The 26,210-nt window shown below is 45.7% G+C and overlaps 1 long non-coding RNA gene across 1 annotated transcript; it reads left to right on the top strand.

The window, feature by feature from the left end:
• The first annotated feature begins 2,497 nt into the window (after positions 1 to 2,497).
• LOC146188643 (uncharacterized) lies at positions 2,498 to 7,603 on the top strand. Its single transcript, XR_014707249.1, has 3 exons — positions 2,498 to 2,540; positions 2,651 to 2,744; positions 5,523 to 7,603. It is a non-coding gene; the product is annotated as an uncharacterized LOC146188643 (long non-coding RNA).
• Positions 7,604 to 26,210: the final 18,607 nt, after the last annotated feature.

The raw sequence follows: 26,210 nt of genomic DNA, 5'->3' as shown, positions 1-26,210 counted from the left end.
TGCTACTATAACGCGGATGCTCATATCAATCTTTCAGATGTTGCACTGCGGAATGCTGATCTTTCTGCGTGTTCCTCTGGCGTCTGCTGTGCACTAAGTTATATGTTCGACAACAAGCTACTATGCAGCTTGCAGACGTCTGCAGCGACCCAGGAACATACAGAATCAAGACTGAGAGTTGGTAACGTGGTATATGCCTTTAACGACGTCAATGCAAGGTTCCTTCAACAGAATATCGTCAAGATGTTCCAGGAAGATGCAAATCGTGAACGGATGTTAGAAGTATTATTGCAGAAGGTAAAGGCGGTAAGAAACGCTGACCAAACACCAGTTTACTGCTTATTAAATCAGTCAGTTCAGTCAAAACAAAGAGCGACTGAAGTCTTCTATTCATTTTGCGTTTTGCATGTCGAGTGCGTCATCAGCATCATCAGCCTGACTATACCCACTGCAGGGCGAAGGCCTCTCCCATATTTCTCCAATTAACCCAGTTCTGTGCTAGCTGCATCCACTTGACCACTGCGAACTTCTTAACCTCATCCGTCCACCTAACTTTCTGCCGCCCCGTGCTACGCTTTCCTTCCCTTGGAATCCAGTTTGTTACCCTAAGCGACCATCGGTTATCCTCTCTTCACACTACATGTCCTGCCCATGCCCATTTCTTTTTCTTGATTTAGACTAGAATGTCAGTAACTTGAGTTATTTCTCTGACCCAATCTGCACGCTTCCTATCTCTTATGTTACCCCTACCATTTTTCGTTCCATAGCCCTCTGAGTTGTCCTCAACTTAAGTAGAACCCTCTTGGTTAGCCTCCACGTTTCAGCCCCATAGGTGAGTATAGGTAAAATGCAACTCTCTCATACTTTCCTCTTGAGCGATACCGGTAAGCTGCTTGTCATAATCTGCGAATGCTTGCCAAATGCGCTCCATCCCAATCTTATTCTTCTTGTTATTTCCTTTTCAGTGCGCAACCTTTGGCAATCCATAGAGAAATCAATGAAAAAAACCCGATGGATCGAACTCCACGAGCATCCCGTTTTGCTCATAGTGCATTCTTCCATAGGTAAAAATGAGTAAGGGCATCTGGAAAGGCCGGCGAACGCTTGCTCCGGTAAAGTCCGGTACTATAAAGTCGCGTGTGCAATTTGCGTGTGAACTTGGTGATTTCGCGCAGCCTATTTGGGTGGCATCGTTTGTTCCTTCCCCTCAAAGGCATCAAGGAAATTAGCTTGCTATGCCCTAGACTCCAAATACTGTCCCATTACACGCAGCCTCGTCACACAAATATCTATATGTACGGAGGCGGTAATACCAGGTTTTTAATTCAAAGTCCCCGCTATATGAGCGGAGAACATGCATCTGAACCAGCCTTGCTTGGCAGTAGGGCACTAAGTCGTTCAGTTTAATGAGTCATGTATGAAATAGGCCCCAGTTATCACTAAACGTGCAGGCGGTAGTGACTTAATAGCACACAAAACACTCAGAGGGTCTCAAGAAATAATTGCCAGCTTCAGACTTTGTTTAGATTTCAAATATTTATCATGTATTAATGTATTATATCTGCATACCTTTCCCTCGCATGATTGAATCATTTTAGTGGTTGCCAGTAGGGAGCGGAACTATACTGAAGTATTTGTACTAAGAACAATGACTACCCCTCTACCGGTCAAACGCCGACTTGATTTGCTGGTATTGTGGAAGAGTACGATTTGGTGGGGCGAGGGATAGAGAATTTTGAAGCGCCGGGTTATGGATATCAGAGTGCGAGTTGAGGCTGGAACTGTATACGGCAAAGCAATACGGTACATAGCGGATGATTTACGTCTTAAAGACCAGTCATACCTTAAACGTATCTGCGTATACGTAAGGCCACCTTGACAGTAAAACGTTATGGAGGCTGTGTTGCTGTGAAAGTACCGGGATGATTATGGGTCTGATGGGTAGAAAAATAATGGACATCGTCATAATAGTGCCAACTATGTAATGGCGACAACTGCTTGGTAGACAAAATACGCGTTTCCAGTGGTATCACGAAAACGAATGTTTCAGGGCGGTGGCATAAAATTAGCGCTGCCCTATAATTTGTACATAAGAGAGGAAAGGAAGCTATGCGCGAACGACATAGTTCGCGATTAATCATGAATTTGTAGCGCCATTCTTACACGTGTATCGTTATCGACACGTAAAATGGAAATTAAAGCACCAAACTATGCAGAACACCTCTAACCAGAATGGTGTGTTGGTCCCAGTCGCGAAGAACCCGAACGCCGCATTTGCAGACGCCTTTGCTTGCACCTCTACGCGCTAGCTCGCGCCTGGGAACACACTGCTGTCGGTGTACGCACGGTCGTCGTCTGTCGCTTCGCATTCCTCCCCGTACACAGTCGCGCTACACGATACGACAGAACGCCTGCATCGGGGAGGAGGGAAGCGGCAGAACCGCGGACGAAAACGAGGAGTCTCATTTCCGCTGCCGGTGTCTGCCAGAGCCCGCCAAGGTGAGCGATCTGTACTCTTCTGTAGATCTGCAGACGACCAGGTGAGCCTTTTGTCGCCGCTTTGCATCTAAGCAACTGAGCTTTTGAACGAGAAAAGAGCGATTGCAAGCTAATATTAGCGAGGGTGCATATCTGACGCCATCGTCTCCAGGTCTCCCCCTCCGCTGGCTTGGTCCCGGGTGACGGCAAAACAGCGTAGCCGCTTGGATCGTCTGCCAAAGTTTTCCGTGATTGCCTCAACAGCGGTGAGTTCCCCAATTTCGCTTTATTACTCTATAGGTAGGTTCCGGCTACTCGGCGGTACTTAGATACGCTACAGGAAACAAATTCATGCAGTGTTCCACCGAAAGTCGCAGTGAGACGCAAAATGTCACTGGACCTGTTCATTGTGCCCTTTTACGCGCGTGTGGGTGGGACAACTCCTATATACATGGTGAATTCCACACCAGAAGAACACTATCACAAGCGACCACAACACGCCTATATATATATATATATATATATATATATATATATATATATATATATATATATATATATACATATACGTGTCTGTGCATTGGTTTTGGTTTTGTGGAGTTTAACGTCCCAAAGCGACTCGGGCTGTGAGAGACGCCGTAGTGGAGGACTCCGGAAATTTCGACCACCTGGGGTTCTTTAACGTGCACTGACATCGCACAGCAGGCGGGCGCCTTGCTTTTTGCCTCCATCGAAGAGCGGCCCCCCAGGCCGGGATTCGATCCCGCGCCCTTGGGAACAGTAGTCGAACGCCGTAACCACTGTGCCACCCCGGCGGGGTACGTGTGTGTGTGTGTGTGTGTGTGTGTGTGTGTGTGTGTGTGTGTGTGTGTGTGTGTGTGTGTGTGTGTGTGTGTGTGTGTGTGTGTGTGTGTGTGTGTGTGTGTGTGTGTGTGTGTGTGTGTGTGTGTGTGTGTGTGTGTGTGTGTGTGTGTGTGTGTGTGTGTGTGTGTGTTTGTGTGTGTGTGTGTATTTATGTACGTACGCACGTACGTACGTACGTACGTATGTATGTATGTATGTATGTATGTATGTATGTATGTATGTATGTATGTATGTATGTATGTATGTATGTATGTATGTATGTATGTACGCACGTACGTACGTACGTACGTACGTATGTATGTATGTATGTATGTATGTATGTATGTATGTATGTATGTATGTATGTATGTATGTATGTATGTATGTATGTATGTATGTATGTATGTACGTACGTACGTACGTACGTACGGACCAGCAGCAAAGCGAGGTCTTGTTCATATGCTAGTATTAGTTTTGGCACAAGAAGAAAACTACTGCTATGGGACTGGAAGCAGTTTAGCAAATATGAGGTCAAATACCATGAATATTGACGCAGTTTTGGAGCCGCCTTTAAGTATATTCATTTGTGATATGTGAAATCCCCAGTGTTGAGTGTCCCTTTTGGCATTGGAAACATTTCACTTCTCGGCTATTTTCTCCAGTGGAATTTACAATGGCTGAGCACAGGTGTGAAATAGACAGAAATGAAACAGGTGGAATCGCGCTGACATCAATTGGTGTTCGCGATGCGAACTGCTGAAAAAAAAAAGAGAGCACGTTGATAAGAGGTGGATAAAAGCCGCAGTTACCTTTACAACCAATCATATTAAGTTATAACGCGCTGAATTCCAAGGTCTGGAAAAATGATATACGCTTCGCTTATTTCAATGGATACCTAATCTGAGAAACGTACACAACTTGAATTCTCATTCATAGCCTGTATCGAAAGCTTAGGTGGCATGTACTGCACGGTAGGCGCAAATAGTGTCGCCTTCATGTTGTAATGAAAAAAAAAGCGATCTTTACCTATCGGCCAACTCAGTTTTTGCTATTCCTTTTAGTAAAAATGAATTCTGCAGCTCCTCTGATTTATTTTACTTTTGGTTCCATAGAAAAGGGGCTATTCAGTGCACACCGTTATATCTGGCCACGTAATGTTTTCTTGTACGTCACTCAGATCAGACTTTCCTCATCACGAACGACTGACATGCAAAACTTTGTGATGAAACATCTAAACAGAAAAAATGTCATGGCAGGGTGTTACAAATTTTGTACCGACTCGGAGACTTGAGGGATAGAGGAGGTCGTACATGTATGTCACATGAATTTCCCCCCCCCCCCAAAATGTCGTTTTATAAATGGGCTTTAGACATATTTTCGTTTTGAATTTTTCCAATACTTACAAGTTCACGCACTTCACTGCGAATGCCGTGCACGCTCCCGTGATCAGTTTCAACACTGAAATTGCACAGCGACAAACTAATGGCTGGTAATGCTCTTTCAAGCTTTGTACACAAAGAAGAATATTTTGCTGATTTCCTCATCTACCGAACGGATACTATGGCCGTCTGTCAGAGTGCCACAGGTTCAACCTGACCCCATACGTCGGGACATATAGCATTCCCTTCAGGTTGGGCGAGAAATGGCCGCTGAAACTCGCTAACGGATTACCTGAAGAGGCACAGCTCCTTACTTTCAACAACTACCCAAACACCAATAAATAAATTTTGCGGGCGTTGGATGCGGCTTTTCATAAGTTATTTCATGCTTCGATACCCCTGGTGACACTTTGCCGGAACGGACCAGGATTTCTAAATGTGTGAGCGCTTTGTCGCATCGCACTGGTGAAAACGTGTGCTAGGTTATATTTGTGCTTGCCTGTCGCTCTGCGCCGCTCCGCTCATCCCAAACCCTAGCTCATCCGTGACGCTTGCCTACCACGTAGCTCTTAACAGCAACTTGTGTTAACCTGACTGCGCTTGCATGGCGTCAGCAAAACTATTGTGGTACAGCAGAATTCGAGATCCTTAGCACAAATTGCGTTTGTATACCGCACAGTACAGAAATATACAGAAAATATTCCGAAATATCGAGTGAGAGGGAACGAAAGGAAGAAAGGTATCCTGAAGTAGAGTATGGGGCTGAGACAAAAGTAATAACTTCGCAATTTACACAACAGCTGCTTTCTTTTTTACTTCCAGCGCTGCGTCAGTGACAATCTACTCAACCTGCCATGGGTAAGGCACCAGTTACAAGGACACAAGTGGATGCAATGCTGTCTGAGGAACAGCGTGATGCAATATTCGTCCCAGCAACGTATTTACTGCAATTTGCACCAGACATTGCAGCACACTTTGCAGCAGATTTTGCAGCACTTGCAGGACAGCCTCAAGCGCCACTTGCTGTTGCACATCAGGCACGTTCTCTGGCACTCCAGTCTCCGGGCACCAGTGGGCAAGGCCGGCAGGATGGACAACATATCAGTGGCATTGGGACCATGAGCGCTGGGATAACGCAACCAGTCCGCATTCGGCTTTACTGATCTCCCACAATGGATCTTGTCGCTGCGTCGATGCCTCGTCTGGGCTATAATGCCGCTTTCAGCAGTCTCCTATAGTTCGCCGCAGTCGCGGGATTAAGAAGCTGCGTGTTTGCTACAACAATGGTTCTGGCATCCATCGCGAAATTCACACGCTAAGCTTGTCGGCGGGAAAGAAAGAAGAACCTCATTTCTTATGCTTAAGAGAAGCACATCATGTAAAGTAAAATTGGAGACGTTTGCACGAACAGGGGGCTACAGACTCGCAACGCCCGACATGGGAAAGCTTAAAATGCGCAATAAGCATCTAGGAGCTTAGTAATTCTGTTTATCAAGAACCAAATCCTATATAAAACACAAATTTTTGCACATGTGTTCATGCTGCAGATGCTTTCGTCGGGTACATGACAGAATACATCAACGATGGAAATATAGGCTTTATGACCATATCTTTTCGGTATAACATATCTGTACTACGGTGAGCGTTATTCGTTTCGTGACGGTGCTAATGTAGCATACCAAAAATGTAAGACGCGAAGTAGTGGTAGATAATGCCATTCTATACGAATTATTACACTTGAACAAGGTGCCACAGACACTATGCTTGCTACTATCAAAGTTACCTGTTAGAGACCCAACTTCAACCGTCTGAGAAAGGAGGATTGAGAAGTGGGAAGAACTGATAGTCTTGCTGGCCGTCTTCGCAGAAAATGGTGTCCGCTGCTGTATGACTGACAATTTCTTTGATTTTACAATGTAGACTTCGAAGCATCCTTCCGTGGCTAGGTGAACTGAAGGGACTAAATTCTGTTATTGTTTTGCGAAACCTTTTGCTCATATTTTCTGGTTGTTGAAGCGGAGTGTAATGCATACAGCTCTGAATATCACCTTGTTCTCCGTCAATATATGTCTGTCAAATTATACATGTACGTAATGCTCGCACCTCAGCTAGGTTCCATTACTTATTTTTGCAGGGCTCTTTTGCGGGTCGCTCGTCTTGAAAGATAAATAATTTATTAGTCGGCACAGCTGTTTTTACTGCTTCGTTTAGTGAGCAGTGTATATGTTTTCTTCAGGTCGGCTATCAGATATGCAGACAAGAATTTGACTCAAAATAGGTGACCAGAAAGATGATAAAGACAGAAAAACAAAAACTAAGACATTATATACCTCAAATGTCCGTCAAAATAGCATTCTGAGATTTTAGCAGCGAAATGGTACATTTTCTCTGCACTTTTTTTTCCATGCAATATTATGAATTGTCACATGAGTTTAAATCGCCAAATCTTATATACAGCATCAGAGTGAATTTCGTGGTGTCGTGCTTGCCATTGAACTAATTTAGCCTTTATGTTCTGTCTATGTATGTGTACGTCACATTACTATGTATTGTTGTAGTGCTGTAGTGATGTTTAAAATACCGTATCTTTACGCCTGCGTTATCTCAGGGGGGTTCCTCCGCCGCTTCTGTTATGAGTGAACACGAATGGCGCACGCTCCCCGGTGATCTGATTATTATCACTATAGTGTTTAGAATATATTGGCCAGTTTATTTCTAGGCATATCATATCGCTGTCTGAATATTCCTTGATCGGCAAAGATGGAGACTTTCTTAAATTCTTAATTGTTCGGTTTGCGAATGTGTTTTCAGTACCAATATGTTGTGTGTTCGTTTATGCTAATATTATACTCATAGCTTGTCTTCCTTTATTTTGTTTGCAAATTAGATATGTGCTTAAGCAACTCCGTTGAGTTATGAAAGACGGCTGATGTTTTAATAAAAACAATAATGATAATATTACTCGTTTGCATTTTGATTCCATCACTGACATCATTCTTCAAGATTTTGAAATGTGCTACTCGCTGGAAAAGGATAATAAGCACTATGAAATGGATTTTACCTGCTATTACTGCAGCAAACACAAGTTCATGTCAACCACTTAAGTAGGTGAAATAACCTTGCAGTACGCGGGAACTTTCTAGATTTCTTCAAAAGGCATTTAGAAAAAATCAGAGCGCTTCAACGCTGCTGAAGTGAATATGGAGCGAAAGCATTAGCTGCGGGAGACCGAGCGCTCATTTTCTTTTTTTTTTCTTATCTTTCTTCTCTTTTTTTCTTCTTCTTCTGTTAGGCGCAGCACCGGCTCTGGGTAAACGGGAACATCCAGTCCGATCTCATAGCTCGAGGTTAAGCAAACCGAGGGAAGTCAGAGGCCGAAGAGACCGGGACAGTGACTCTTACCTACGCAGACATTTTGGTGCACTACCGGGGGACCACAAGACGGTATACTCCGCCCCACAAGTCGTTAAACAGGGAGCGGGGGGTGTCGTGGCGGCAGCTACAAACAAATTCTTATCCATGCCTGTCTTCATACAGCAAGATACATCCGACCGTACACAGAGACACGTGTCCCTGGTGTGGACAGAAACCGACAATTCATCATATCACATGGGCCTGCCAGAAGGTACATGCAGTGCTGATATTTCACAACGCCACGCCGGAGCAGTGGGAGGATGCGCTGTCCAGTTCGGAGTCAAAAGACCAGTTTTGTGGGATTGAACGGGCCAGCAGGGCAGCAAAGGCCGCGGGAGTCCTGGACTGAGGACCCAACGACCGCAGCTCTAGATTATTTTTCTTTTTTGCATTTTATAATGTTTTCTCTCCCTCTCTCTCTGGGTACACGGACCGGCAAACCGCGACGAGCGGTTAGACCTGGCGTAGTATTGCTTTCCAATAAGACTTTTCGCCCCTCATTCGAAGCCCGCTTGGCTCGACATACTGGGCGATTCGTTGTTGGGCGCTGCAGCGTGGCAAGATTTACACGCCGGCACACCTATCTCAATCGCGCAGCCCCTAAAGTTAAGATCGATGGCTCTGCGCTTTCTGGAGCCTCCTCGAGGCACAGAGCGCGCTATAATCTTGCTGTACTTCTCAGGTGCCGTATTTTGTGTGCACCAAGTTTTCGTTTTCACGGTGGCATCGCAGTGTTTCACTGGCTCGTCATCGACTCCGAAACAGTATGCTAAAAAGCGATATCAACTAGTGTATGCTTGCATCAACGTCCATTCTTCGTTGTTTGTCCCGCTCTTTGTGACCGCAAAAAGAATTCGCCTTTTTCACACAATGCGGCACCCTCTGGGTCTAGTTGAAATTTCGTCCGCTACCGGTTGAAAACGTCCATGAGAGATGCAGTCGCCAGCGAAATCACGGTGCGTGATTTCTTGATAGCTATCGCCATCTATCGCATACACCTCTCACGAATATTACCTACAAATTGCCTCCAAGATCCACTACGACTCACAGATCACGGAGGCCAAGAACTGTGCATGCGCAGCTGGGGTTAGCGGTTAGTTTTCAGCCAGGCGAGAGGCGCGCATGCGCAGAGCGGCCTTGTGAAAAGGTTGGCTAAAGGCTTAGCTTGGTTAAGCCTGGAAGATTGCGAAAGCAATACCCTTGGCTGCGCCTTGTACGGCGGCTGCGCCCCGACTACTGCGAGCAGCCGAGCCACAGCCCCATTTATCCTCCTAGAGTGACGTCAAAAACAGCGAGCGCCCTCTCTCGGCTGCGACACAGCGCCGTGTATGGACTCGCCGCCACCATCCGATGGCTCGAGTTGGGGCCTCGTCTTTCGGTCTGGCGTGACGTCACATGGTCACGTGAAAGGTCATGTGTGGAGGCGCCACGACACGCCAAGGGCTCGAAGTGCTAGCAGTATTGCTTTCGCAATGAAAGGCGGATTATAGATACATGCAATACAGTTAAATGATGCGCGAATAGAAATAGTACCATGACACGCTCGTAGATTTCCTTCGCAAACGCCACCATAGTTAATGACTGAATGGATAAATTTAGAGACACGGAAAACCCTCATGAGGTCTTTAGCAGGAGAGGCGAATGACCGGCATTGTGGCGTTGACTATTGCCTGTATAGTTAGTAAATATGGAGACAAATGCAGCGTAGCTTGTAGCCAGTGATTTGAAAAAAAAAAAAAGAGAAGGCAAAAATCAGGCCTTATGTTTGAGATTCAATTCAGGTTGAAGCAGCCACCCTGGCCCACCTATAAAATCTGCAAATAAGCCATATATTGCGTTATACACGCATGTGCAGTTGTGCACGTGGCAGAGAATGTCAGCTTTCGGTCTTTTACTCCACAGTGCAAAAACCGTCGTTTCTTCAGACAGTTTATTGTCGGCGTTGTTTGTTTTATGATCAAGAAGCCCGGCAATAAATATAAAAAAGAAAAAACCAGCGCCATGCCTCCGGTGCAGTGATTGGTCCTTGGGGTATGGCACAAGTGGCGCGTTGTTTATACTTATACTTTGCATTTCATGATTTTTCTCCCTAAAATAATTTCAGTACTATTTCTGGTCAACAGCAAAACCTAAAAACGTCCCCTGCGCATTCTATGGCCTCCTTGACTGTTGGCTTCTTTCATTTTGGTATTATAAAGAGCCCCTCATTTCAACTCCAGTTGTCTGTCTGCCTACTATCTTGTGGTGGTCTCGGTTCTGGCAATCTCGTAGCCATAGGGGCGTACGAGGGCTCTCGCACACCTTCCGCCCTCCCCGTGGATCATGTTGTGTGTGACACCGTCGGTAACATAGGAAGTTCCAGGTCCTCCACTATAGATTAGGGCGACACTGGTAAACGCTCGCAAGTTTCGGTTACAGGCCATGTTAATACCTAATATGTGGAAGGCTAAAAGTCGTCGCTGCAACAAAGGGTTTCTGCCAGCCCGCTTGAACCCTGGTTGACAAAACGAATCACAACTCGGGATGCACTATTTCCTAAAATTTTCAATGACTTGAAAAGTTTACATGTTTTAAAAAAAATGGGGAATTTTGGTGAAAAAAAAATGAAACGTGTTTTGGTCTGCCTGTATCTATTCGCTAACAAGCGCAAACATTAATAATTACGTTAGCTTTATCACGTCACTGATGAACTTAGGCAATGCAGTCCTATATCCAAAGCATGCGACACGTGCAAATTAGTTCTGACAGTAGCACCAGTTGCTAGTATGTTGCTGGTGTTATTCGTAACTAACGCCGCTACGTTATCGCTTTCTCGCGTTTAAGTCCTTTTGAACATCTCGCCAGCAACATACAGCGCAGGTAACAATTCTTGCATGTCCCTACGTATAAGTAGAATGTTTTATTTCGCGAAGCCAGGTTAAGTTCATGACTGCCTCGCCGGGGGTATTAGTCCATCAGGTTGTGCTAAGAGCCCAACATGACCCATTTTTCAACTTTTCTCTGCAGAGGATGTTTTGCTCGCGCGAACTTCAGCTCGAGCAAAGCTTCATTTGGGAGGTGTCGAGACGATTGAGCACAGGCAGCCTCACTTTTGCTCTGCAGTCCTGGACGGTCTAGAAAAGACGCAATACTCTTGGTTTGATTCGGTAGTGGATGGTGTTCTCTGCGTCTGCAATGTACCCACTCACTTGTTTCTCTTCCTAAAGAAGCCAGATGCTTCTCGTTTGTTGCATGGAATTTAATTTCCTCAATGTCCAGCCCAAATCTCTCACACGACAGCAGATACCTTTCCAAACGCATCTCATTGGGAAATTCAAGCTCAACTTTACAATAGTTAAATATTTCTGACCATTTCACACACAGGAATTCTTTCCAGATGTTAGGCCGAGGGACAATGTTTCTCACTATTGCAATGCTATATCAGGCTAACCGATTATCATACACTAGAAGGACTCTGGTTCTAGTGTTTTCTCGGTGAAAGTTCATATGGCAAGATTGCGCATTGGCATTTGATTTCCTTTCAATTTCCTTTGATGGGAGCACAATTATATTTTGCCTATAATTATTGTACAGCATTCCCGAACACAATGCACAAAACATCCAATGACCCCGCAAGATGGAATTCTGATAAACCTGCATACGTAGGAACAGTCTTTGTCGTCTTCTGCCGCATTCATCGCCCGCCGCACGTTCAGAAACTTCGCTCGACTTGGGCTGTAAGGTAAAGTATTATATCAGGCTTGGTGTTAGCCTCGCATATCCCTGTAACCTACTATCAGTCCACTTTCTCACCGCACGATCGTATGAAAGGCTCTGTGCTAACAGGCGGTGAACAGGTACAGTCTTTGTCCAAAGTTAGAGCCCAGGGGGTCTGCTTCTTGGCCAGTTCCAGCGACTTGTAATGAATTTCCGGTATTCCGACAAGTAGAATCAACAAAGATGAGAGGAACATTTCTTGTCCTACCCCCTTCAGTGGGAAAGGCCTCAAATAATGCTACATCAGCGCCACCATTCGGCTCAGAAGCAGATCCCTCGGGCTCTACACTTTTGACAAAGGCTATACCTACTATTAAGGCGGGGTCCCGAGTTCGATCTGGGGCGCGGCAGGCGCGTTTCTGTTCAGGCGAGACGCCATTAACCAGTCGCCTGTCTTCAGTTCACCTTAAGCATTCCCGTTCAATGGAAATTATTTCGATCCATGCGCTATGGCGTCCCTCATAGCCGATTTAGCTTTGAGATTTAAACCATATGCACATCTAAAAACAGAAAATGACAATTTCCCTCTAGAGTTCATTCATGGCATTGAGCTGGAGTTTGCAAAGCAAAGAATAAACTTGAAGGGAAAGGAAACAGTCGTATGTGATCGAAATTGTATTAGAAAATTTCCGTCTTACTTCACTGTTTCTTCCGCTGAAAAATAAGCTAAAGAAGTGTCGTTTTAGTATTATTTTTTTACAAACTCTCTCTTTTTCTTTCGCCACTCACATCTGTAATCCCGACTGCGGAAACCTGCTCATTGTGTTCGCATTCTGCAATCTGAGCATTCGTGGATTCCAAGTCCTTGTAGTGAAAACTTTATTTTGTGCCCATTTGCATCTCCTAAATCTTGTCCGTTCACTCGCCACAATAGGCAAAATTGTACACACGAATTTTGAGGTCCACTACTAGGGGCAATATAAGAACACAGCAAAACCTCTTCGCTCGCGATTGTTAAAAGTGAATTCAGGGGAAATTGGCTCTCTTATTCCTGATTATTATTTGGGATGCGATTCAAAGAGCAGCGCAGATATCCGTATACCTGACTACCTGACATTAAGTGTTCGCTCACCCGTTAATCTGACCAGAGCCGGTCAGCCGACAATTACGTGAGGGATCTTTCGTCAGCCTTACTGTCCTCCAATCTTGTGTCCCTATGACGATGCGAGGTCATTGGCCCACCCAGTTTATGTACCTATAGGGCAGAAGGATCAGTGTGTGACGGCGTTGGTCGACCAGCCCACCAACCCCGCATTAAAGTCAGCGTCGGTGTCGTCGCATCAAAGTCGGCGACGAAGGGAGGCCGCGGTACTGTGGTACAATGCTTAATTTAAACTTTTAGTTGTATTTATTGTACCAAATTATAACAAACATTTGGGCACCAATAACTCATATGTGGCTCAACAGACTCAGCTGACTGGTTTTAAAAGGCGAAACACAAATTTAATTGGTAAGTACGCAAGACATATGTTAGAAATGCTGAGGTAGTTAATATGTTGGAGTCTCAAACTCAAACACATTTAGATTTTACAAAATAAACATTGTGGGAACCGTAAAATAACTTGTGTAGCGAAGATACACAGCACATTTATAACATGAGGCTGTTACCTCGTTCTTGTCAGGCTCCTTCCGCGATGCTTTTGTGATTTCTTCGGATGGCAACAGCTAGGCCTCTGTAAATACTTGTTATTTAAGTTTGTTTATAGGGCGTAACGGTACAAAAGACTCGGGCTATGAGAGACGCCGTAGTGGATGAATCCGGAACTTTCGGCAACCTGGGGTTCTTTAAAGTCCATTGACGTGGCACAACACATGGATGCCACTTCATTTCGCCTCCATTGAAACGCAGCCGCAGACGGTCGGGTTCGAATCCGGTTACGCCTGCACAGTATTCGGGCGTCTTATCTACTGCGCCATCACGGAGGGACGCTCCTGATTTAATAACCTAAGCATAACATAGTTGTATAACTCCATTTCTAACTATTCGATTTACACTGAAGCGGAGGCAACTACCAATGTACAATTCAAAGAAGTTCATATTTTCATCATCTCAATCATCTTCTTAGGAGAAACATCTACAGTTCAGTCTCGCTTCCATGAATGATTCGACTTACCTACTTGTTCTTAACACCTATTAGGTACTTGGTATGCGCTCACAAGATATGGAGCGTTCTAAACTTGTTCGCACATCTCTTCTTCCGCAATGTTACAAATCCAGCCTCTCGATCTCTCATGTTTAAGGATGGAAACGTGTTCACGAAATCAGCCTGTTGAGTCCATTTTGAAATTTAAGAAATGGTTAAGCTATAGCGACCGCAATTTCAATAGCAAATAATGTCCATTTTTATTATTTCCTTATTATTCATTTCATGTTCTCTATACTACTCACTTCCTGTCTATCAGTTCAAGGCTGTTAACACACTATTCTTCAAACGCAACAATCTAGCCCACCTATCCTGTTATACCCTCTTCCTGGGGAATTTCAGGTGCTGGTGAAAAATATAAAACAATGAAAATGCAGGACATCGCACAAACTTCCCTTCTTCCGTTCCTTCGGGCAGGGTATATCATCCCCATTGATTGTTCCGACGCAATACGTCCCTCCGAATGGTGGAATTTCCTTTATTATACCACCCTTTCTCCGATGCACTATTGTTGGCGGAATAGAAGCCGTCGCTTTCGAGCCATGCTTAACATTTGCTAGCTTGTAATATCAACTTGTGCGCTTATATTTTGATCGAGTAGTAATACCTGTGCATGTGGGTTTGTCGCTGTGCATAGACTTCAGCTGTTTTTCTTTCTCTATTTGTAAAATTTTAATAATCAAATCTCTACCAAAGCCTCCAATGAACTCAGTTCTTTTTCAATGTGCATGAAAAATCTTGGTCCAGCTCAGGAGGAATGTGTTTTCCTAACGTGTAGTAGCAAAGTTGTCGCATCATTTTTTCACCTTCTCTGGCATGTTTCCTCTGTCCTTTTTCCCTCTGTAGCTAAATTGTCCCAGTTCGATTTTCGATTGGCAAAAGAGTTGTCCTCTGTACACCATACTAGCAAATCATTCTGCTACCACGGGATCAAAGCACCCAACACTTGTTGGATATTTCTGATGCACGTTTCCCTACTATGTAAACATGCATGTGAATAGCAATGATAAATGCGCCTTCTTTTCTCTCTATTATTTTCACGTTGTTTTCTGGAATCACATCTCCGTTGCTGTCGATCGCGCGTGCTGAAACTCCAGTTCTCGTCTATCTGTGAAAGTTGTTTTGAACATGTAGAACTTGCGCTCTCTTCTTTTAACAGCTTCCCATTTTGATCTCTGTGTAATTTCTCGCGCATGTAAGAAACCAAACTAGAACAGAGGGGATTCATGTCTTTACTTTCTCGTTTAAGACTGTCAAAGACGAAAGGGAAAATTAAGAAAGCCCATCCGCGAAAATGAAGCTACGCTTGGATCACTGCTCAATTAATAAAGAAACTAACGAAGATAAAATTAAGGCAGCCTAACGAAAATATGCAGCTTAATTAGCACTGGTTAGGTCGTGAACTTCTAACTTCTTAGTTACTTAGCCTGTTGAAATTGTTAATTGAACTGGCGGCGTGAGAAGGATGTTTGAACGCTTTAGCTGCCGTATTTGGGCGTGTAGCGCCATCTTGTGCGCTGCTGAAGGAATACTATTAAGTTTCTGTTCAACCTTTCTCCAAGAGGGCATTTGCTTCGCCCCTGCGCAAAACTCTCGTCCTTTTCTGGCACTGCGGCGATAAGGTCAAGAATGGCGTCTTTGTCCTGCGGACACGTAAACCTAAATCAGCGCTTCTCACACTATGCCACTGCATCAGGTGCTGTCCTTTAAGGAACAGGGAGTAGTAGGCCTGCAGAAAGCACCCATTTGCCGAGATCGTTCCCGAAGACATGCAGTCTCGGATGACATGTATGAAAACCTCCTGCCACAACTCTGGAGAAAAAAACCCAAACTGTGGGCAGCAAAACCAATCTAATTTGAATCTTTAGCGAATCTTAACAATTATACAATATTTCGTTTCAATTGAAAATGGTTTGTCGGGCGTAGTCGAAACAGCCTCGACGAATTTAAATGAAATTTTTCTTGGACTGAAATTTCTGTACGAAACATTTTCCAACCTGCTGTGTTATTTTTTTCTTGGCTCATAAGACAAATGCTGCATTACTATTATGCAGTGGAGTCCAACGTGCAGTTTTTTACAACACTTTTGCACTACTACTGGATATATCATTATCTACCGGTAACTGTATATAGTGTAGCGTTCGGTGAAAATTTGATTACATTTCTGCTTCACCTTTAAAGTTTGAATTCATTATAGGCACCCGTCATGAGCTCTTCTTGAGGGTTTCGTTAACGTACATACATTTTTCTACTCCTTTAACTCCTTTACTCCTTTAACATGGTCCATAGGGTCACGAAGAGTCGGACACGACTGAACGCCTGAACTGAACTGAACTCCTTTAACTAATATGCGCCTGATTTGCGTGCCTCTATTGTCCCACAAATATTCATTTTCATGCACATACTAATTCAGTTCAGGCGTTCAGTCGTGTCCGACTCTTCGTGACCCTATGGACCATGTCACGCCACGCTTTCCGGTCTCTCACTATCTTCTTAACATCACATAGCTTCATCTGCAATGCCTCGAGAATGCCATCTAACCATCGCGTTCGCTGCCTACCCCTTCTCCGGCGACCCTCAACCTTTCCCGACATCAAATCTTTCTCCAGCGACTCCTCTCTTCTCATCAGATGACCAAAGTAGCTGAGCTTTAACTTCAGAATTTGACCCTCCAATGAGCAGTCAGGGTTTATGGTCGACAATATCGACTGATTTGATCTTCTGGCAGTCCAAGGAACTCTTAAGAGTCTTCGCCAGCAACACAATTCAAACGCGTCAATTCTTCGGCGGTCAGCCTTTTTCACAGTCCAACTCTCGCATCCATACATCACAACTGGAAAGACCATAGCACGGGTTATACGGATCTTGGTTGGCAGACTAATGTCTCTGCTCTTTACTAGGCGGTCAAGGCTAACCGTTGCTCTCTTTCCCAGAAGCAGGCGTCTCCTAATTTCATGGCTGCAGTCTCCTTCCGAGGTAATCTTGGCGCCCAAGAACAGAAAATCTGTCACAGCTTCCACTTCTTGTCCATTGATGCTCCAGGACTTGATCGGGCAAGACGCCATGATCTTCGTCTTTTTAGTGTTCAGTTTAAGCCCAAACTTCTCACTCTCTTCTTGTACGCGCATCAGAAGTCTCTTGAGTTCCACTTCACTTTCTGCCATTAAAGTGGTATCATCCGCATATCTAAGGTTGTTGATACGTTTTCCAGCAATCTTCACTCCAGCTGAAGACTCGTCCAGACCGGCATTCCTCATGATGCACTCTGCATATAGGTTAAATAGGCAGGGCGACAGTATGCAGCCTTGCCTCACCCCTTTCTCAATCGGAAACCAATCAGTAAGACCATGCCCAGGTCTGACTGTGGCCTCATAAAGGTTCCTGAGGAGACAGATGAGGTGGATTGAAACTCCCATCTCTTGGAGAGCTTGCCACAATCTGCTGTGATCTACGCAGTCAAACGCTTTCGCATAATCAATAAAGCAGAAGTAAATGGGTTTCTGGAACTCTCTTGCTTTTTCCATGATCCAGCGAAGGTTGGCAATTTGGTCTCTAGTTCCTCTGCCCTTGCGAAACCCAGCTTGCACGTCCGGAAGCTCCCGATCCACATACTGCTGCAGCCTGCCTTGCAGGATTTTTAACATCACCTTGCTAGCATGCGAAATAAGCGCGATCGTGCGGTAGTTGAAACAATCTTTGGCACTGCCTTTCTTTGGAATGGGGATGTAAACTGACCTCCTCCAATCCTGTGGCCACTGCAGGGTTGTCCAAATCTTTTGACATAATGTATGCAGTGTGTTAACAGCGTCGTGGTTGAGGTTTTGAAGCAACTCAGCTGGAATACCATCAATTCCGCTAGCTTTGTTCTTAGCAAGGCTGGCTAAGGCCCATTCAACTTCACTCTTCAGGATGCCCGGCTCGAGATCAGTAATCACAACCGTCCTATGTTGGGTTTGCACATCCGGGTCCTTCTTGTACAGTTCTTCTGTGTATTCCTGCCACCTCTTGTTTATCTCTGAGGCTTCAGTGAGGTCCTTGCCTCGTTTGTCCTTTATCACGCCCAGCTTAGCACAGAAGCTTCCTTTGATATCTTTGATTGTCTTATACAGAGCTCTTGTGTTCCTTAATTGGCTGTTGTCCTCAACTGCTTGACACTGTATGTTCAGGAAGGCATTCTTATCTCTCCTTGCTATTTTCTGAAAATCCGCATTGAGAACCTTGTATCTTTCTCTTTCCCCCATACCTTTTGCCATCCTCCTTTCCTCAGCTATTTGCAAAGCCTCTTCAGATAACCAGTTTGCTTTTTTGCATTTCTTTTGCTTTGGAACTACCTTAGTAGCAACTTCTTGTATTATATCACGAACATCAGTCCACATCTCTTCGGGCTCTTTGTCTTCTAGATCTAATTCTTGAAATCGATTCCTCACTTCCACAGCATATTCTAATGGAATTTGATCCAGATCATACCTGAAAGGCCTTCTAGTTTTCTGCGTTTTCCTCAATCGAAGCTTAATTTTGGCAACAAGAAGCTGATGATCGGTGCCACAATCGGCCCGAGGCCTTGTTTTTACTGCTTGTATAGCGCTTCTCCATCTCTGCCGGCAAATAATATAATCGATCTGATTCCTGTACAGACCGTCCGGTGAAATCCATGTGTACAGGCGCCTCTTGTGCTGTTGAAAATGAGTATTCGCTATGGTCAGGTTGTTTTCTTGACAGAACTCTACTAGCCTCTCCCCAGCTTCATTTGGCTCACCAAGACCGACCTTGCCTGTAATTCCTGATATTTATTCACTCCCGACCTTAGCATTCCAGTCTCCTAACATAGCCTAAAAAGGACACCCGAACACGTGAAAATTGTCAGATCTACTACAGCAAGCCTTATCGAAAAGCTGCAAAGGATAAATAATATTTGTACACGCGATAACAAGAAATCGAGGTGCAAGACCATAGCCTCCTCTATTTAAGTGTAAAGGAGGCTGTGGCACGGTGCACGGTGCACGGTGCACGGTGCACGAGGCTAAGGCTAACCGACGCCTTAGCCACACACTTGTCCTTGGCAAGTGTGTGGCTAAGGCGTCGGTTAGCCTTCATTGTAAGGAATTGGATCTACTAGAAAAGTCGTTAGTTAGGCCTTGACTTTGAATTGGCTTTGAATTTTCGTCTTCATCTTCCTCCCATTGTCTTGCCATTCCACTGGTTGGGTTGCGCGCGAGCTTTTCGTTTTCTTCCGATCAATAAACATTCAGTTGATAGTCCAACCTTGTCCTGTCCTCCTCTTTGCTGTGTCTCGTCTTTTGGCTGGTTAAGTATGAACCTATACCAACTTGCCCAGTCGTTAACCTTGTAGACAAGCACCTTGTCATGGCCGTCCCTGAATCAAGTGAAAGAAGCGGATCAACAGCGACATCATCTTCTGCTGCCTATATGAAGAGCTGGCAGAACCTTGGCGCCATTAGTGGGCGTGAGAACAGCATCAGGATACGGCTTCCTATTCCGCTCTGCTTCTTCGTCCAGGTTACGGCATGGCCTACCTTCAGCACCGCGCCGCTGTCGTCATATGCTTGTGACATCAGCAAGTTGCCCTGCCACCTAAACAAGACGTTTGGATCCACGTGCCTACTAGACAAGCACCTTGTCATGGCCGTCCCTGAATCAAGTGAAAGAAGCGGATCAACAGCGACATCATCCTCTGCTGCCTATATGAAGAGCTGGCAGAACCTTGGCGCCCTTAGTGGGCGTGAGAACAGCATCAGGATACGGCTTCCTAATCCGCTCTGCTTCTTCGTCAAGGTTACGGCATGGTCTACCTTCAGCACCGCGCCGCTGTCGTCATCTGCTTGTGACATCAGCAAGCTGCCCTGCCACCTAAACAAGACGTTTGGATCCACGTGCCTACTAGACAAGCATCTTGTCATGGCCGCCCCTGAATCAAGTGAAATAAGCGGATCAACAGCGACATCATCTTCTGCTGCCTATATGAAGAGCTGGCAGAACCTTGGCTCCCTTAGTGGGCGTGAGAACAGCATCAGGATACGGCTTCCTAATCCACTCTGCTTCTCCGTCCAGGTTACGGCATGGTCTACCTTCAGCACCGCGCCGCTGTCGTCATCTGCTTGTGACATCAGCAAGTTGCCCTGCCACCTAAACAAGACGTTTGGATCCACGTGCCTACTAGACAAGCATCTTGTCATGGCCGCCCCTGAATCAAGTGAAAGAAGCGGATCAACAGCGACATCATCTTCTGCTGCCTATATGAAGAGCTGGCAGAACATTGGCGCCCTGAGTGGGCGTGAGAACAGCATGAGGATACGGCTTCCTAATCTGCTCTGCTTCTTCGTCCAGGTTACGGCATGGTCTACCTTCAGCACCGCGCCGCTGTCGTCATCTGCTTGTGACATTAGAAAGTTGCCCTGCCACCTAAACAAGACGTTTGGATCCACGTGCCTACTAGACAAGCACCTTGTCATGGCCGTCACTGAATCAAGTGACAGAAGCGGATCAACAGCGACATCATCTTCTGCTGCCTATATGAAGAGCTGGCAGAACCTTGGCGCCCTTAGTGGGCGTGAGAACAGCATCAGGATACGGCTTCCTAATCCGCTCTGCTTCTTCGTCCAGGTTACGGCATGGTCTACCTTCAGCACCGCGCCGCTGTCGTCATCTGCTTGTGACATCAGCAAGTTGCCCTGCCACCTAAACAAGACGTTGGGATCCACGTGCCTACTAGACAAGCACCTTGTCATGGCCGCCCCTGAATCACGTGAAAGAAGCGGATCAACAGCGACATCATCTTCTGCTGCCTATATGAAGAGCTGGCAGAACCTTGGCGCCCTTAGTGGGCGTGAGAACAGCATCAGGATACGGCTTCCTATTCCGCTCTGCTTCTTCGTCCAGGTTACGGCATGGTCCACCTTCAGCACCGCGCCGCTGTCGTCATCTGCTTGTGACATCAGCAAGTTGCCCTGCCACCTAAACAAGACGTTTGGATCCACGTGCCTACTAGACAAGCACCTTGTCATGGCCGTCCCTGAATCAAGTGAAGGAAGCGGATCAACAGCGACATCATCTTCTGCTGCCTATATGAAGAGCTGGCAGAACCTTGGCGCCCTTAGTGGGCGTGAGAACAGCTTCAGGATACGGCTTCCTAATCCGCTCTGCTTCTTCGTCCAGGTTACGGCATGGTCTACCTTCAGCACCGCGCCGCTGTCGTCATCTGCTTGTGACATCAGCAAGCTGCCCTGCCACCTAAACAAGACGTTTGGATCCACGTGCCTACTAGACAAGCATCTTGTCATGGCCGCCCCTGAATCAAGTGAAATAAGCGGATCAACAGCGACATCATCTTCTGCTGCCTATATGAAGAGCTGGCAGAACCTTGGCTCCCTTAGTGGGCGTGAGAACAGCATCAGGATACGGCTTCCTAATCCACTCTGCTTCTCCGTCCAGGTTACGGCATGGTCTACCTTCAGCACCGCGCCGCTGTCGTCATCTGCTTGTGACATCAGCAAGTTGCCCTGCCACCTAAACAAGACGTTTGGATCCACGTGCCTACTAGACAAGCATCTTGTCATGGCCGCCCCTGAATCAAGTGAAAGAAGCGGATCAACAGCGACATCATCTTCTGCTGCCTATATGAAGAGCTGGCAGAACCTTGGCGCCCTGAGTGGGCGTGAGAACAGCATGAGGATACGGCTTCCTAATCTGCTCTGCTTCTTCGTCCAGGTTACGGCATGGTCTACCTTCAGCACCGCGCCGCTGTCGTCATCTGCTTGTGACATTAGAAAGTTGCCCTGCCACCTAAACAAGACGTTTGGATCCACGTGCCTACTAGACAAGCACCTTGTCATGGCCGTCACTGAATCAAGTGACAGAAGCGGATCAACAGCGACATCATCTTCTGCTGCCTATATGAAGAGCTGGCAGAACCTTGGCGCCCTTAGTGGGCGTGAGAACAGCATCAGGATACGGCTTCCTAATCCGCTCTGCTTCTTCGTCCAGGTTACGGCATGGTCTACCTTCAGCACCGCGCCGCTGTCGTCATCTGCTTGTGACATCAGCAAGTTGCCCTGCCACCTAAACAAGACGTTGGGATCCACGTGCCTACTAGACAAGCACCTTGTCATGGCCGCCCCTGAATCACGTGAAAGAAGCGGATCAACAGCGACATCATCTTCTGCTGCCTATATGAAGAGCTGGCAGAACCTTGGCGCCCTTAGTGGGCGTGAGAACAGCATCAGGATACGGCTTCCTATTCCGCTCTGCTTCTTCGTCCAGGTTACGGCATGGTCCACCTTCAGCACCGCGCCGCTGTCGTCATCTGCTTGTGACATCAGCAAGTTGCCCTGCCACCTAAACAAGACGTTTGGATCCACGTGCCTACTAGACAAGCACCTTGTCATGGCCGTCCCTGAATCAAGTGAAGGAAGCGGATCAACAGCGACATCATCTTCTGCTGCCTATATGAAGAGCTGGCAGAACCTTGGCGCCCTTAGTGGGCGTGAGAACAGCTTCAGGATACGGCTTCCTAATCAGCTCTGCTTCTTCGTCCAGGTTACGGCATGGTCTACCTTCAGCACCGCGCCGCTGTCGTCATCTGCTTGTGACATCAGCAAGTTGCCTTGCCACCTAAAAAAGACTTTTGGATCCACGTGCCTAATAGACAAGCACCTTGTCATGGCCGTCCCTGAATCAAGTGAAAGAAGCGGATCAACAGCGACATCATCTTCTGCTGCCTATATGAAGAGCTGGCAGAACCTTGGCGCCCTTAGTGGGCGTGAGAACAGCATCAGGATACGGCTTCCTAATCCGCTCTGCTTCTTCGTCCAGGTTACGGCATGGTCTACCTTCAGCACTGCGCCGCTGTCGTCATCTGCTTGTGACATCAGCAAGTTGCCCTGCCACCTAAACAAGACGTTTGGATCCACGTGCCTACTAGACAAGCACCTTGTCATGGCCGTCCCTGAATCAAGTGAGAGAAGCGGATCAACAGCGACATCATCTTCTGCTGCCTATATGAAGAGCTGGCAGAACCTTGGCGCCCTTAGTGGGCGTGAGAACAGCATCAGGATGCGGCTTCCCAATCCGCTCTGCTTCTTCGTCCAGGTTACGGCATGGTCCACCTTCAGCACCGCGCCACTGTCGTCATCTGCTTGTGACATCAGCAAGTTGCCCTGCCACCTAAACAAGACGTTTGGATCCACGTGCCTACTAGACAAGCACCTTGTCATGGCCGTCCCTGAATCAAGTGAAAGAAGCGGATAAACAGCGACATCATCTTCTGCTGCCTATATGAAGAGCTGGCAGAACCTTGGCACCCTTAGTGGGCGTGAGAACAGCATCAGGATACGGCTTCCTAATCCGCTCTGCTTCTTCGTCCAGGTTAGTCCTGTTACTTCTCTGTACGCTAAAAAGTGAAATGATGTATGCCTGTTGCTGTTCCCACGCCCGGGAGTCTTACTGTCTGAGTTGATTGAGTGCTGTGATATCGCAAGCCAACTGCTGGTGTTGTCTGGGGATGTCAAGCTCAATCTTGGGCCTAACACGAGGGCCCAGACACAGGGCCCTCTGGCTGGCGACCAGTCTAATCATTTGGAAGATATGTTTGGATTGTTAGAAGCTGTAAAAAAGCGCACTGCGGAAATGCAGCTGGACCAAGCTGCTTTTATAAAGTCCGTTGATGAACTTAAAAAGTCTCAGCTGAAATTGGAAGAAAATTGGAACGGAAGTTGAGCGCAAAAAGGTTGCCGTTGGTGTAGTCGGGAGGGAAGTACAGCCTTTTCAGTAGTTAATTGACCACATTTCATGTGAAACCGCCGAACTGCTCGCATGCCTGGCTGAGCTCGAAGGCAGGCAGCGACACGAAAACCTTCTATTCTATGGTATATCAGACACGAAGTAAGAGTACTGGGCTCAGTCAGAAGAAAAACTAGTTAGTGTTCTTTCATCCTGCTTGGTAATTCCGTCTGAAATTTTGATCGAAAGAGCACACAGGCTCGGCGGTTTTGCATCGGATAAATGCAGACCGATTATTGCCAAATTCTCATCTTTCAAGATGAAATAGAAAATACTGGTCAATAGTTCCAAGCTCAAGGACAAAAAAATATGCTTAGTGAGGACTATTCTCCCGCCACTCGTCACGCTAGGAAAAAAACTGGTCGAATTTAGCCCTTAACATTCAAGCTCAGTTTCAATAAGCTCTTCATAAATAACAAATGCTACGCTTACAACCACACTGACGATTCCCGTCATGAAATCCGGAGCCCTTTCCCATTACCGACCGAACGTTCTGAGGATTCTATGGATGAAACTCATAGTGCCTCTGGGCCACCGATCGATACTCTAACTGAACAGCATTGCGCGAGGGGCAGTGGAATGAAGTCCCCGGTCATTACCCCCCTTTCATTTTTATTGACAAATATTCGTAGCTTAATGCCTAAACGCGATGATCTTTGTTCTGTTATCGATACCTGCGATGCTGACATCGTATGCGTTACTGAAACTTGGCTATCGGCAAAGATAGATAGCAGCGAGCTACTTACCTGTAAGAAGCGCTACAGCATTTATCGGTGCGACAGGGAGTCTAGATATGGCGGAGGAGTGCTTGTAGCTGTTACAGATACTGTTATGTATTTCCCGATCCACTTTGTTAACGCGTTAGAACTTGCGCTGGTCGAAATTCGCACGTGTTCTAAGAAATTGATATTGGGCGCTTGCTATCGTTCGCCGTCTGCTTCCCCCACCTTTGTTAACGAACAGTCTATTCGTTTCAGCGTTTTCTAAATATGTGTGTTCTGAAACCCCTGCATATACCAGTGCTGACTTTTTGCCAAAGCATTTTATTGTCTTTGATTCTGTTGGTGTGGAAAAAATAATCGAAAAACAAAACATTTCTTCATGTGGTGTTGATAATATTAATTCCAAGTTCTTGATTAAGATCAAAGTGTACAGCGCAATAATACTATCTAGCCTATTTCATCACTCGCTTCAAACAGCCGGAATACGGGGGACTGGAAGGTCGGGAAGGTGTTTCCGCTGCATAAGTCCGGAGATAAACATCACCCACATAATTATCGACCAATATCACTAACAAGCATTCCGTGTAAAATCATGGAGCATGTTATTTACTCTCACCTTGCATCATTCCTTGATTCTAATAATTTTTTTACTGACAGTCAACATGGGTTTCGAAAGTTTTCTTCTTGTGAAACGGAGATTTTAACCTTCACGCATGATCTAAATTCATTCCTTGACACGGGTTCCGCTGTCGACTGCGTATTTCTTGATTTTTCAAAGGCTTTTGACAAGGTCTCTCATCAACTGTTTTTTCTGAAACTAAGTAAACTTAACCTTGACCCTAACGTTTTCAGGTGACTGTATTCTTTTCTTACAGATCGTTCACAGTTTGTCACTGCTAATAACACATCATCCTTCAGTTCTCTAGTGTGATCAGGCGTGCCACAAGGCTCTGTGCTAGGGCCTCTTCTTTTTCTTATATATATCAATGACTTACCTGATAACTTATGTTCAACAATAGATCTTTTCGCAGATGACTGCGTCATATACCGTGAAATTAACAGTGATTCTGACGTTACTTTCCTTCAATCCGATATTAATCATGCCCTTGAATGGACTAACAGGCGGAACATGGAACTAAATATTAAGAAATGCAAGTGTATGCATGTCTCTCGTCGTAACACTTTATTATCCTCATACCTTCTTAATCATAGTAGCCTTGAGTCTGTGCCTTGTTATAAATATTTAGGTTTATTTATTTCCCATAATCTTAACTGGAAGGCTCATATAGATCACATAACCAACAACGCTAATCGCATGCTAGGCTACATACGTCGTAACTTTAGTCTTTCCTCCAGTTCCGTAAAATTGCTCCTTTACAATTCGTTAGTTCGTAGTAAACTGGAGTATGCTTCATCCATATGGGACCCTTATCAAGAGACACTAATCTATGAACTCGAATCTATTCAGAACCGTGCGGCCCGCTTCATTTTCTCTATCATCGTAATTCTAGTGTCACTGCTATGAAATCAAGCTTATCACTGCCACTACTGTCTCAACGCAGAAATATATTCCGTCTTTGTCTATTTCATAAGATCTACTATAATAACCCCATCCTTAAGAGAAAATTCATTACGCCACCTTGCTACATGTCTGCTTGGATCGATCACCGTCATAAAGT

This window comes from Amblyomma maculatum, chromosome 5 (assembly GCF_055883805.1).
Source record: "Amblyomma maculatum isolate TAMU_Amacu chromosome 5, ASM5588380v1, whole genome shotgun sequence".
Taxonomy (NCBI): domain Eukaryota; kingdom Metazoa; phylum Arthropoda; class Arachnida; order Ixodida; family Ixodidae; genus Amblyomma; species Amblyomma maculatum.
This window is presented reverse-complemented; position numbering and strand designations above follow the sequence as displayed.